Consider the following 13,617-nt stretch of genomic DNA (forward strand, 5'->3'; position numbering starts at 1 on the left):
GGGAAGTACAGGTTCGCGTACCGGACAAGTACGGTTTCGACGAAAAAAGAAAAGGAACTGCTGTTCCTTCGGGAGCAAAAGTTACCGGTGGGGGCGCGAGGTCGATGCTTCAACCGCTACGTAAACGGGCCGGTTTTTATCGTTACGGCCGCCTTATGGAGATTTGTTGTTTTTTTTTCTTCTCTCTCCTATTCTTCAAGGAAGCCCTCAACCAAACGACGCTTTTCCGCTCGGTGGCAAACGCTTCGCGTGCGTCGAAACGATGGCAGCAGGTCTCGTTTGGTACGGGCACAGATGGAAGGCAGCGGTTCGGTGATAGCCCACAATGATTTCGGCGGCAACTCATCAACATTCATATGCTTGGGAATACAATTTTCAGCACAACAATGTTACACATGCGGGTCGAATGAAGGAACAAACTATAGAAAGTATTCCTTCATAGCATACCTTCCTTTGGAGACGGGATCGAGCGGACTGGGAAAAAAAGATACTCTTTGGAAGAGATTTTGTCCGTGACGTTGGACTAGTGACAAACGTTTGTCTCTTCTTTTTTTTTTGCAAACATTTTTCAACAGAAGTGTAAGATGATTGAAAATTTATATTTGAAAAGCACATCCAAACACGATCTGGTGATGTGACATCAGGTGGCAATGTTACGTCCTTTCTATCTCGTGCTATTTGTAGAAGGAAGTACACAAGGATTTCATTCCTTTGTAGCATCAAAGCACGGGTGTAAAATCATTCAAAATTATTTTGATGAAAAAAAAGATGATAAATTGTTAATGATTTGTTTCTAATGAAAACATTATCATACTTTTTATGAGATAGCAACTTGTATTAAATTTTTAAATGATTTATATCGATTTAAATGCTGTGTGATATAAATCGCGAGAGAATAAACGTAAAACAAACTGAATAGATTATAAATTAAATCATTGAAAATGCAAATTTAATAAATTTTACCAGGTTTATCATCTCAGTCTCTGCTACATCAAGAAAGCATTAGTTTGATTTTTTTTGTACGGAACACGAACAATTATTCAAAACCTTTATGAACATTTATGATTACAAAAATCAAAATCTGAAGGCGTCCTTAAGTACAACATTAAAAGCTGAATGAAGGCAGCAAACAGTCATTCGTAAACTTCATCTGCTCAGCTGAAATAAACAATGATTGTCTGGATGTGTGGAAAAACTTCAACAAACGTCACGATCGAGACTCACGCGTACTTAAGAAGGGCTCCAAAAGGAGTTCATCAGCATCACCCAATCATCTTGGTGTACGATGCAGCGCAAACGCTAACAAACTAATGTGTGAAAATTAGAGACGTGTTTCAACGCTAATGAACCTTGTGCAATCTTCGCCATCGCCGTCTGGAACTTTTCCAATCAGCTTCAATCAACTATCATACATACCGGAGCGCTTTTAGCGTAAGACGTCAATGGCGCATTGCCTTTTTTCAATCTTGGGACGCATTTTTGGCTAAAGCAAGAGGAGACGTTTGGTAATCTTAAATTGACGACTGCATCGTTCATGCACGCGAGACGAACGCACAATTGCATTTTAAAATGAGGCTTTTAATGCAACGAAACAATCTCTGAAGATATGCATTGTTAATGCTTAAGTTTAATTCATGAGTAGATATATTTAAAGAATTAAATACAGTACCTAAAGAAGAAAAAAAAACAATTGATCTTCCCGGGCATCAACCAGATACACTTCTACCCAACTCGCATTACACCGACATTATCTTAATTTTAGCAATTCTTCCACATACGGCACGCTTGCATGAGCTACTGAAATATGATCACCTAATCAAAGTCCTACAATGTCTGCTACGAGGAAAATATTTTATTTTTCGACTCACGTTCGGCATAGCTTAAACGAGAACGTTCCGTGACATACCGAGCAGCATGATGCCGTCACTCACCTTCGAACAATGGGGTCCTCCCGTGCCGTTTTCCTCCGAGGCAAAGATGATGGCGACGATGATGTGTCGCACTAAGAAGCAGATGTCAAAATAACAAAAGCACTTCTTCAACGTCAACATTCGAGTCAACACACAACCACCTACACACGCGCAGGAACAATCGTCCTTGAGTTACATGGCATCTTTCCCAAAACTCATGTCAGCAGCGGCCAGGCCTGATACTGAAGTGGAATAATATGCAAGATGAACGAGTCGAAACCAGGCACAGGCACCAAGCCAGTCTCAGCATGCGACGATCCTTTTGTTCCCGAGCCTTCTGTTGCATCCCCTTCCCTTTTGATCCATCCCGAGAGGACACAACCCGCGGTTACACGCGAATGCGATAAGCGACCAAATCTCGTGCTCGCGCGATTCCATGCCGAGGTTGCTGACGTTATGTCGCGTACGTGTAAATTATGTTTGCTTTGATTCACACCCGTACATCCGACCAAAACAGAACGCGCGCGCCAACGTTTACGAGAGTATGTGTGTTAATGTGTGTGGGTGTGTGTGGGTGTGTATGAACGAAGATGAATATTCTCACAGCCAGCCATTGTTTTTCTTTGTTCCGTACGACACCCATTCTTCCCAGGCGATGATTATTTCCATCGTCAAATCCATTGTTACCGCGGCCAAAGCTATTACACGTTAAGAGGTCTCGCGTTTGACTTCCACGTGTCGCCAGTCCGCTGCCCGCACCATTCCAAGTCGGAGGAAAACAGTGAAGCATATTCACATGACCTACCACTACTACCAGTGACACGCGCGCTCACACGTTTTCTGGAACCTCGCGGGAAAAGAAGCACCGGGAGTCATCGGATAAAGGATGGCATGACAGTTGGAACCGTTGGTGAAAATGGTGAAATTGAGCAAACGCTCCCACAAAGCCACCAACCATGGAAGGAAGGGGATGTTGGAATACCGAAAGAAAGGGCGCGGGTGAGGCGATCAAATCCATTGTTTGTGGCGAAAACTTTCTCAAACGGTTTCGATTGTTGATAGCGACTGGTTGAATGGATTCGGCGAAAAGTTTCCTTCCCCTTGCGCCGGGACGCCACGTGGAGTAGATTGTGAAATAGTCCTCGAGGGATATCCGCTACTTTCGATGTTCTGTTTTTTTTTGTGAATCTTCCTCACTTCCCCCTTACCTTCTACCAGAGTGAGTGAGTGTGTCATCAATGCTTGTGATGACATTAATTGTTAACTGGGGGCGCTTAAGAAGATATTGCCATGGTACCGGGCACAATGCCTGAGGGTGACATGGACCGCAAATCGGAGCAAACAGTGCAATAGTTTTCCGTCCGCTGTTGACATGCGCGTATCATATTTCTTTAACTTCTCGAATAGAGGAATACACGCCTGTGTTTGGAGGAGTCTGTGTACCGTACAATCATAAATAATTATTTGAAAATCGAAATGTTTACTCCAAAACTACAATAATTGTGAATACACTTCTATTATTTTGGTTGTCACCAATCGATTTATCGTATACACTGATAAAACATAAAGGTCTGATAAAACTTTCTTAAGAGCGAAATAGGTTTCTAACGTTCGTCCTGCAAACACCCTGCCAATTCTTCTTCCGCGAACTACGCTTTAGATAGTGATGTTTTGCCAACGATTAATTAAATTGGCGTGCGTTCAAACGGAAACAAGTTATCGAAGCAATTTTCCGCACAAACTTGTTGATTGCATTCGCGTTGTCAAGAGCCATTGTGTGTCGTACGTCGTGATTCTCGACAGGCACAATTTAATCGGTACAGCCCGGAGGAAAGGAAGGCTTGTGTCGTGTCAAAGATTCTAACAACAGCACGTTCGCTGGAGCACCCTTCTGAAGGGAAAAGCATAACTGACAAAAACTACCCTAATCCATGCGGGACGGGACACGGGGAAGGTAGATTGACGATGGGTACAGGTATGCTCGTAGCCTTTCACTCTAGCAAGACGAATTAATGCCTCGGGAAGCTGCGAGGCAGTGCGAAAAGTTTCCACAGGCTTCCACACTCCCCCGAGATGTGCACGGATCAAGCGGGGCTAATTTCCATATTAAATAAATTTTCACCAAGCCGCCGGTTGTTCTCTGGTGACGTCGTTCGTCGAAGACACACGCCAAAAGGTGGCGCAGCGCATTACCTCGGACGGCATAACTCTTTAACACCTGTATGCTTCTTGGCGTTTGCATGTCAGCTTGAGGAACGCACGGATAACATCAAGAACACAACCTTGCTGAAGGGCCCCGGGCGGGAGATGAAGCAGCCAGCACCAACCGCCCGAGTAACGATGGGCAAAGATTTTCACCTTCCTCAAGAGATTAATTCAAGCGTGCAAAATGTTTTTCCTTCCTTCTACCCCGTAGCCCTTTGCATGTCCCGCCACCCGTCAAACCTGTCGGACGATCCGACCTGTCAAACATTAGCATAAGCTTTATCAAACCACCAGAGCGGGCATTCCCAGCGGCGACGACGACGTTGAGCTGTTAGTGTGCATACAATCATTCGCCTGCGTGCCCCTTCCGCAAGTGTTTACGCTTGTTGAGCTTATCCTAGAGCAAGCGTATGCCGCATAGTGGGCCCAAAGGAACTCACGGGCAATTCACGGGCAGACTGCTTAGTCTGGAAATGCTATAAATCGTCTGAGAATTTATGGGTTCAACTGCCTGAAAAGATTTTCCCTTGTTAATCCTCCTGCAGCGCAGCTAAGGGTTTCATTGAGCAAATCATGAACGAGAAAGGCGAAAAATTGATAGCTTTAAAAGATTATTCAAAGTGAAGGAGTAACGAAACCAGACGCACATACAAGTCAACAAGCAAAACCTATTCTGCCTTGATAGTTCTTATAGAATAAGCAGTTAAGCATATCCCGTGCTTGTACGAAAGTAAACTGCTCAAGAAAATGGCTCCATTAGCCGTACGGTCACTAACTCCGAGGTCGCATGAATTAGCCTGCACAAGGCAGAAAGCAAAACCATTCGCTATACGGATCGAAATAACCTAACTAACGTTGCAGCCCCAACGGTGGACCAGCAACGTTGTGGGTGAGCACTACGATAATGATGACTACGAAAGTGGAAGCGTTATTAGTTTGCCGTCTGGCGGAATCAGTGTCTTCCGGTGATGGTTGTCTGTGATTTCAGTGTTGCCGCGTGCGAAAGCCAAGAAAGTGCCCGAAGTGTGTGGACGCAATCCAGCAAGATAAGCATTCTTGAACACCTGCCGTAGAACACCAGCCAGTACTCCAAATGAAGCCCATCCTCAACACACACAGTGTATCGCTAATAAACACATCACAAACTCGCTCCTGACCTCCAATTTCCGGCTCCGGTCGGTGTCTTCCAGTTCCCACCCTCAGCAACTAACCTGACATGGTGATTAACTTCAAGCTACGGTGTAGCCAGCAAATCGTAAGATCCATACAGATCCATGCCGTAGCCACAGCACCAACCTTTAGACAGGTTCAGAAGGGTAAGCAAGTCGGTCAACTACGGGTAACAACATTTGACGTCTGTGATGGTGTCCTTCCCCAATTTTGCTGAAAGCCGTTGTCCCACAATTTCGACCAGCAAGTTCAACAGAAAGCAAAATAATGGGGTACTATGCGTGTGAGTATCGTCGTATGCAGCATACTCAATCTGATTGAAATCGATATGAGCAACATGTTCGTGATGACTTTAATTATATATCGAATAGCATTAGCGGCGGCAGGATGTGGGTGTCCATCTGCACGCAAACGCCATGCAGAGGCTCCGTCCTCACATTGTAACACCGTATCGAGCTGGTGGGGCTGTGTTGGCAACTTCCGGACATTGTCGTCCTTGTGCACAGTGGTACATTATGTCTATCTTCAACTGAAGCGGCAGTAACGTAACTTCAATTCAATTGGTTCATACTGTATTGGTATTATTGTTGAAGAATTTCCGCAAGCTTCGATGCCCAAACCCATTTGTAGATAAGCTTTTTGACGTGGAAGTTCTTAGAACCCGGTGCAAAACATCCCTTTGGTTTAGCTAAAGCATTCCGATAGCTTGCTAATATCTGAACTGTATTCTGAAAATCAGACTTTATAATGTATCATATTAAATTCAATGAAATGAACGTTTTAGTTTTTTTTCAACATAATATGTTTTATCAAGCTCCTGATTCGCTTCAAAGACTCATTCACTTCATTTTCTGATTGAATTTTTGAGATATTATTGTATGTAACAAAACTATGCAATGCTGAAAATATGTCACAACAACCAACAAACAACACACCTAGCATCCTCATTGTAGTAAAGGGCAATTATGAAAGGAAACAGAGCACATACACAAACTGCTCATCGTTCAGTGCAAAGCTAAAGTGATTGTGACTTCAATCCGTACACGTTGCACACTGATGAAAACTTTCGTGTGAATTCATAAATTTTCAACCCATTGCTCGTCGAACCTGCGCAAAGATGTCAGCTGCAGAAAGAGTACCGTTTGTCACGAAAAAGGGTAACCAACTACCTGCCTTTGTGTTGATTTGTTTTGTACTTTCACGTAAGTTTTTATGTTATTTTTGTGTTGTTGTTTTTTTCAAAACATAGCCTTTTCCAGAACCAGATCCGTTCAGAACAAGGCAAGCTAAGGCAACAAAATTACAACTCCTGCACTGAAAGGTAGCCAGTGTGACTGCACAAACTGGAAGACGGGAGAGAAATCGAGAGAGTGGTATGGAGTAAAAAAAAGAGAAACATAACCAAAGTACAGAAGCCGACCGTAACGGATCCGTAGCACCGAGGTTCAACGCTAAAAAGCTTCAAAATTGAACTTGAGACGTGATCCGCATTTTATCTGTTCCACAAAACCTGCAGGACAACACGCTTCAGGCGATTGCATGATGCAGGGCAATCAGGAGGCCTTCGTTAGTAGGAGGGAACGGCATAAACCCGAACATAACGAGAGCTAGTGTATATTGCATACTCTTTGTCCTTTACCCGTCAATCTTGCAACGTACAATGTCACTGGATCGTCAATGTCCTAAAAATTGTCCTTCCAAAAACTCAGCACAATGGAAATTGGAAGGCAATGGGGAGGGGGGGGCAAAATATGCCAAAACAGACCACCAGGCAGTAAGGGCAAGGACCTAACACACTCACTTTCGATCGTATTGCCAGCAGGGAGCAGAAGTGGCAAGAGATTATCGGGAAAAAGGACTCCGCACCCCGTGCCGGGGAACTTTTCAGAACGTCCCTAACTAGTACTAACTGGCTGGGCTTGTGCTTTCATCTTTCCATCTTTATCAATTTAAGTATGGTATAGATTTTTCACATCCAGCGCCGAATGCACGAGAGGAATAGAGCATCCAAACAGCTCCACAAAAAAATCTTCCTAAAAAATGGGTGAGCTTGCCTTCAGCTAAACTAACAAGCTTTTATGGACAAATGTTTTCACCGATAAGTAGGGCACATGTGCGAGCTGTCACGGCGTTCTACCGACCAACGGCGTATCGACCGTTGTGAAAGGCGCCGAGATGCGCCATACTAACAGCTCACACCAACGTCTCACCATCAGTAGTTTAAATGAAGCGAACATTTCCTCACGAACACAGCAAGGTGCGCGCAAAACCTGAGGAAAAGTGTGTACCAAAAGCTCTCCGTTCGTACATATTCTTCGCTGCCAACCAGAGCAGTACGTGGCAGAGTGTGATGTTTGCAAAAAAAGGATACAGCCAAAAGAAACACGTCGCATTCAATGACACCGGTACAAGTGAGAAACAACATAAACTTAAAGCACAGACACACTCTTCCGACATGAACGGGCTGTGTGTGTGTGTTTTTTTGTGTTGTTTTTTCTTCTTGGACGCCTTTACCTTGCACTTCGCCATTCGACTTCCGGCGATCCGTTGCAGTGGGACACACGAAACGTGTTATTTCGTCGCTCGTGCCTCGTTAGGATGCAGGTGAGAAGAAAAAGCTTGCACGGAAAAGATGAAAAATCCGCTTCATAATAGTACCATTCACACCATGGCACCGGTGAATGCTGCCGGAGGTGAGCGCAAATGGAAAATGAATGGCGCACAATGTGGACGATCATAAAAGCCAGCAGCCGGCCGGGTTCGTCTTCAGAAAGCATATGCTTTGAACGAGTTTTTAGTGCAGTGATTGTGGGGAGGATTTTCTCTTTAATGTCTTTGGGTTGTGCAGAAGGATAAGTAAGGCTTGCAAGCGCCGTAAGTGTAGCGCATTCTTTGGAGGTTTTGGTCGGATGTGGACGAAAATTTGATGGTTAGTTGATGACCTATAGGACTAGCTCCGTTTCTTTAAGATGATGTGGTTCGTTTCATCGTAGCAACTAATTGTGAGATTATTCTGCTGTGGAAGTGGTTCATTTTTATTCACAATTATTGACCTTAAGCAAAGCAAAATCAAACCAAACATGTTCATCCAACGTAACTTTTGAGGTAAACTTTTGCTTTTGTACATTATTAGTCACGCAAAACAAAACATAAAAACTGAGTTTAATTATCAGAAAATCTTACCATGCCAGAGTAACATGCATATGGAAGCAATTTAGATGCTTCTTCCCAACCCATTACATGCATGGATCAATAACAATTTGTCAGGATTCTATAACGAGCAAGATTATGCAAGCATTTTGTTGCGCAATGTCCAAAGCAGCGTTAAAATTCTGTGAAACAAACCCGATAGCAACTGCTAACAGAGAGGTTGATGGCGAGGGAGAAAACATTACATGTAAATATCCTTCTAAGCACTGATACGTTTGCGTGTGGGTGGCATACTTTAGAGCTGAAATAATGACACACCAGGTATGAGACCACACATTTGTTCGTGCATGACAGACGATAAGAGCAAACAAATGCTCGATTTTATAACACTCAACACTGTTCCGGTGTTTACGTTCAACTCTCCGCTGGATTCCAGGATTTGGGGAAAGAGAGAAACTAACAAACATACGCATACACACGTATCCGTAACCACCCAACCCTCTCTATAGCCAATGAGGCGCAGCTGGGGAAAACTACATCTTTCCTCGACCCAATACAAGGATCATTTCCACAATGGGTAGCTTCATCGTCGAGCAAACAACGTATGAGTGCTATGGATCGATTTTATTTTCTGCTACGGTTAAGCAATGGTGAATCGTCATCGATTCGCACCCACTGACCGACCGTCCTGCTGGCAATAGGGAAAGAAATTGACTGTTCGGAAAAGACAACATAACAAAACAATTACCACCGCACAGTTTCTTGCGTACTTTTGGGGGCGGTAGCTCGGACCATAAAACGATAAACACAATAGACACAACCTACAAAAAACTGTAATACACCCGTACCAGTGTGTATGGCGTTGTTTGCAATGATTGTTCGCCTTTTTGCAAAGCACCAATGCCTGAGGCTTCAAGTCACGGCAGAGGACTGGAAAGCTCATGCTGGGCGGAAAGTGTCACATACGGCATTGCGTTGCCGACTTCATACCCACATGGAGCAAAAATGTTTTCGGCTTCTCAGACCGGTCGACCAATGGGTGTCCTTATTGTTATTTCCTTAAACCCCGGCGTCAAAGGCAACGCAGTGAAGCGTGTTTTTGTTGGGTGGTGAGGTGGTCTTTTTTCTTCTGCTTAGTTAATTCGGAACAGCATAAATCGATCTGAACCGTCCGTCGACCGAAACAAAAACGGCAAGGAAGCATTACCAGGGTGTGGATGCTACACAAGAAGCTGTTCTGTACCAGTAGGGCTCGATTCGATTGCAAAACGACATCCAATGATGACGAACCAACATTGGTACTGGCAAACATTCCCACACATACAGCAACACACACGTGCTACGAATCTTGTCGATTGAGTCCTGATCGACCGAACCGAAACAAAACGCCCCGACAATGATTCGCACCGTGCGGAACAAACTCTCGCAGCAGTACTGTTGAGCCTTTGATTGTTTTGCCGGTCGTTTGTAGCGTCCTTTGGTGCCTCTCCGCACGTGTCTTGCCCACGCACGCACAACGACCGAACGATCGACATCAAAGCGAACGGGCAACAGTTAGCAGCCCTGTTCCACCTCGTGCTACGACCACGACGGAACTATTTCAAACTGGAATACGCTATTCCGGCGTATCCAACGCGCGCCCGACTGGGAAACTGCTTGGAACATGGGTTCGAACAATAGGACTCACACTCTCCAAACTACAGCCCATGTCCGCTGCTCGCCATTACTCGAGTCACTATTGTACGATTCAACACCACAGCGAGGAGGTGGGGGGCTAGAGGTAAACACCAGCTTGCACGGTAGTGCGGCTGGTCCAATGTCTCTCTTTCCCCTTTTTCCTAGGTTCCTTTGCCAATCGGCCAGTACAGATCCTTTGACGAAGAGTCATTGGATCGGTGAGCAACCGTACAAGGATGGGTTATCAGTTTCTCCTATTGCTCGGCATGGTTTGGGACACTGCCACGGAACTGCTGCTATTTACTTCGGTCACCGGCACCGGGACCACTACCCCATGTCAGCGCTGACAGATGGTTTATGTTCATTTTCTATCAACACTCACCCACTCTTGCCTGCCTGGCCCGCGGTGACTTACCCCACTCGCGCTCGAGTGGCTCGGCTATTTGATCTTTCAATAGCGATGGAATTGAAATCAACACGATTCAATCGCATACCATCAACCACATCCCACCCACCCATAGACACATACACTCACACACACACATCCTGTTTCAGGCTGCTTCGTACCACAATAATGTTCCCCATCTGTTTACAGAAGGGTGCCCCGAGTGAAAGTAAATAAAAATGAAACGGTTTCGTCTGCGGGAATAGTTAGCAGCATCGCATACTGCTAGGCAGGCACAGGCGGGTAGTAAAGGAAGAGGAATGGGTTTAAAGGATGTGTCATTTATATTATTGGTAATTGAAATTTCAATTAAAAAACACTATAATCAATACAAAAAGTTTTTGTACGAGTTTCATATTTAATTGAATGCTTCTAACATCAAATTAAAATTGAATGAAGTTTATGTCAAATTGTTTTCTATTTAGCTAGTATATCTAGTAATAAAAATATATAAAAACATTTTAATGCACGGAACCACATCTTGCCTTGCTTAGCTATTTCTAGATTTAAATCTCTTATCTCTACAACAAACCTCTAAAACCTTCGTATTTGGCACTTCAACCTTGCTCGATCGAGTCCTATCTAAGTCATTTACTTGCTTTACTATTTACTGTGTCCATTTTTATATTTTACGCCATAAAACTAAAATTTTAACCTATCATAGGAACAATATTCATCATATGTGTTGTGTCATACGTGGGATTTCACCATTTGCGGAGGAACAAAGATTGTTAAAAATCGTTTTGTTTTCTTTTTTTCGGTTCGATTCATTTTCAAGTATCAAATTGAACAGTATTTATCCTTTTTTAACAAGATATATTTATTTAAGCAAAAATAAATGATCCTTAATGAGCTAATCTGATCTACCCTGCAAAGCATCGGCATTTGTTTGCATTTTTCAGGCTGAAACAATCTAGGCTGAAAATCTAAGGTGAGTTTGGCGTTTGGTTTTGTCTGTCAACTATCAAACCCAATATTTAAAAAAACTAAATCGTTTAGTGAAACTCTCCAGTATCAGGATAGGCAGACTTGCAGTTGCAAACTGTATTTGAGATCCAAACCCCAAAATCATTTACAAATTATTTACATGGTTTTAAAAAATTATTGGAAAAAAAATGTTAAAATTACGTTGGAGTTCTACACACAAATGGAAATCTTTATTAATAAACATCGTATTCTTAACACCATCATTTGATTTTTTAAATAATTATATATTGTCGAATCAGTCCAATCAACTATCTAATCAATTATAAAACTAATTCAACGATGCTCGTAAAGCATGGAATGACGATAGGAGAGTTGACTTTACGTTTAAGTGTTCGGAATGCACCCAATCTTAACGATATAGTATATCAATGTTCTGTTCAGTGGCGGAATTAACGGTGCGCGGACTGAGCGGCCGCGGGGGTCCCGTTATTGTAGGGGCCCCGTGTATGGAAATTCCAGCACATAGAACAATGTGTACAGTAGTCTCAGCAAGAACTTCTGTGCTAGTTAGGGGCCCCGTGGATGAAAGGACTCATAAACTATGGGGGTTCAGTAGAGGGATCCTAAGTTAAAGTGTGTTTGATTCAAAACCTTATGCAACACTATGCAACCCCCCCCCCCCTCACTCGAGGGGCCTCCACTCCTTTTAACGCTTAGGGCTCCCAACACCCTAAATCCGCCGCTGGTTCTGTTCGTTATCTATTGTATATTGTGAACTAATTTTGATTCAACAGGGCTTTATAGTCCATCTATTAATGAACACTAAACTGATCAAACTAAAATTCAATAGTATCAAACTTGAATAAATCTACTCCACGTTAAATAAATCAAGCAGAATTAGTGGAAACCATATCCGAAGAGGCACAAACCATTCTCCATGGTTGTCCTATGCCAAATTTTAATTCATTATGCAAGATTTCTCCAAAACAGAAGTTATTCCTCCTCATATGACAAGGATATCACATCACTATTATGTTCAGTATTTTCTCATTTCTTTACGATCTTCTTACACTATGCCTCCTACGCCTACAGAAAAACCTTCGTTGACACTTACACGAGTCCTATCGGAGGCAAAGCAGCCAAGTTGTTATGCATTCCTCGGATTTTACATGTTATTTGTCTTCTCGTTGTTGACTTCTGACAGCGCACTACGAAACGTGACCGCGTATAAATGCATCCTTCTTAATAGCCTCGTTTTCGGCAGAAGACCATACGAACCGGAAGCATCGTAATATATTGCCCAAATTTCTAAGCTCCAGTTGATTCAAGCGTGCATGAGCGCTCTGTCCGCGACGGCCACAGTGTACGCAAACAACATTATTTATGCTATCGAAATATTTTACCACAGGTGAGTGCGTTCGATTCGCTTCGAGCGCCGCACTTGCAAGAGAGTGCGAGAAAGATTTAATGGCAGCTATAGTTTATGACAGCGGAACCGCACCCTGAGCTATGTGTTCGATGTGTATTTATGTCAGTTTGGTGCTTTCCTGCGACAGCCAACTGCACTTACTCCTGCATATGCCTGGCGCGGGTCGAGAAAACAGAAAAAAACCTTCATAAGGATTATAAATCACACCCTCACATCGTTTGTACCACATTTAAATGTGTAATAGAGCCTTGTGTAGGATGCTTGTTTCTGCAGAAACGTTACCGCAAAGATGTGCTCTATTAATGCAGTGAGCGAGTCTTACTAGAAACAACATGCCGAATGACCTTACTACAAGAGAGCAATTGCAAGTATGTTATAAATAGAGTTTCAGTGAACAAATCATAATGCCACAAAACTACGACATAATCTTGAATAAGAGAAAAGAAAAATAACTGCAACCAATACTACGAACCTGTTCAACCACAAGCGCCTCACTCAATCCCACCAAGGATTCAAGAGGATCGTTATAAAATATTTATTTTTGTCGTTGTTTTCCACTCAAACTTGTGTTTTTTGCACACTAGCTTTTCCTCTGTCCGATGGCACGAATCGAAGCACGGCATGGCCATCTTCTCGCGCTTCAAGTGCACCGGACAGTGGCATTTTGATGCGGTACGAGTGTTGCAAACAAACAAGCAACAGCA

General features: G+C 43.4%; 1 protein-coding gene across 4 annotated transcripts in view; it reads right to left on the reverse strand.

The window, feature by feature from the left end:
- Positions 1-13,617, reverse strand: part of LOC120895909 — a 140,352-nt gene that overhangs the window by 46,148 nt on the left and 80,587 nt on the right. The gene's annotated exons all lie outside the window — the stretch shown is intronic.

This window comes from Anopheles arabiensis, chromosome 2, assembly GCF_016920715.1.
Source record: "Anopheles arabiensis isolate DONGOLA chromosome 2, AaraD3, whole genome shotgun sequence".
Classification (NCBI taxonomy): domain Eukaryota; kingdom Metazoa; phylum Arthropoda; class Insecta; order Diptera; family Culicidae; genus Anopheles; species Anopheles arabiensis.